This window comes from Fopius arisanus, unplaced genomic scaffold (assembly GCF_000806365.1).
Source record: "Fopius arisanus strain USDA-PBARC FA_bdor unplaced genomic scaffold, ASM80636v1 scaffold00005, whole genome shotgun sequence".
Taxonomy (NCBI): Eukaryota; Metazoa; Arthropoda; class Insecta; order Hymenoptera; family Braconidae; genus Fopius; species Fopius arisanus.
The window spans coordinates 1,343,544-1,344,918 of record NW_011887744.1 but is presented as its reverse complement, the minus strand read 5'-3'; the positions used below and the strand labels follow the sequence as shown (position 1 = coordinate 1,344,918).

The window sequence follows — 1,375 nt, the reverse complement described above, 5'->3', positions numbered from 1 at the left end:
TCCGGTAGCAATGTTGTACGAACATGAAATCTCATGATTGTGGTAATAGAGCAGCATGCATACTAACATGCAGAATTATTGTGGCCCGGTTAACAAGTGTTCCGTATCTCTCGCTGGACTGTTGGATTAGTCATTAACGGATTCTACTCGTGTACAATTAATTAGGGGAAATAATTAAATCAGGACTTATCGAATTTCTTATATCGCCCTTTACTTGAGATCTCTTTAAATCAATTAAAAATTCCAGTCACATCGAAACCATTTGATAGTCGTTTGAAATATTTATTTTAAGAGAAAATATTTATTTAATGCGAAGTTTATTTCAAAGGAAATGTAATAAAAAATATTTTGATTCTGGGATTGATGGGTCTGAAGGAAATGTTTCCGGGGCGAGGGAATTATTATGATGAATTATTTCATTGAATCAATTGCATTGACTTTTTATTGTATTTGATATTATATGAATTTTACTCGATTAGAATGTTTGAGAACTGGGACGATGAATTTATTTGGTCTCTAGGTCTTTCTGTCGAACGGGAAACTGAAATTCGATTTTTGAGCTTATTAATGTTGAATGGATGCTGGGCTGGTCTTCAGATTGAACTGTCCCCGGATTGGGGATTGAATAAAAATATATTTCACGGACTGTTGCTTTTTAAAAACCGACAATGAGAAATCACTGGGATTTACAGAGTGTAATTGCTGCTCGTTGTGAACCTGGGGAACAATAAAAATGTCTCAGAGCGAAAAACTCTTCCGATTATTACCTAATCCTTGTTATACTCGAGGAATTCAATCGTATGAGAACCATTTTCTATCCCCCAAGCCCTGATACGTACAGAGATTACAATCAAATCGTGAGTGAAAGGTCTGCAATATCCCTCTTTTATACCTTCGATGGAATTGAGTGGATTTATCACAGATATTTGTTAATCCCTTATTCAGAGCTACAAGTTTTTCAATTGATGAGGTCGAGAATGCTTGGGGTGGTACGCCAGTTTGGACACCTGTATTTACTATCCAACGAAGAAGGTCAATTAGTTATTCCAAGATTATCATCAAGATTAAATATTAATGGGTATTTGCGCTCCCTTGAGCCACCGTTACGAATTCATTAATTATTTAAGTCGAGTAAAAAAGCAAAAATCATCGTGATGTTTCGGTTTTTTTATTTTTCATTATGGGAATTTCAGTTCTATCTAAATACCTGCCTCGACTACTCTGGAGTGTAATTAGTTGTGATTAAAAATTTTCGTCTCAACTTTCACCGGTGAATTACGGAATGTCAACTTGTCACTGAAAAATCAAGTATTTCCCGCTTTTCTGCTCAATTATGGAGTACAGATGGTGAAAAATCCGGAAAGTCCAGGGAAAA

The 1,375-nt window shown here is 35.5% G+C and overlaps 2 protein-coding genes across 3 annotated transcripts in view; one reads left to right on the top strand and one right to left on the bottom strand.

Annotated features, from left to right (window-relative positions):
• LOC105273408 (rab3 GTPase-activating protein catalytic subunit-like) overlaps positions 1-1,375 on the bottom strand; it is a 10,793-nt gene that overhangs the window by 1,845 nt on the left and 7,573 nt on the right. The gene's annotated exons all lie outside the window — the stretch shown is intronic.
• The window catches only part of haf (leucine-rich repeat and fibronectin type-III domain-containing protein hattifattener), a 16,592-nt gene that overhangs the window by 9,577 nt on the left and 5,640 nt on the right, over positions 1-1,375 (top strand). The gene's annotated exons all lie outside the window — the stretch shown is intronic.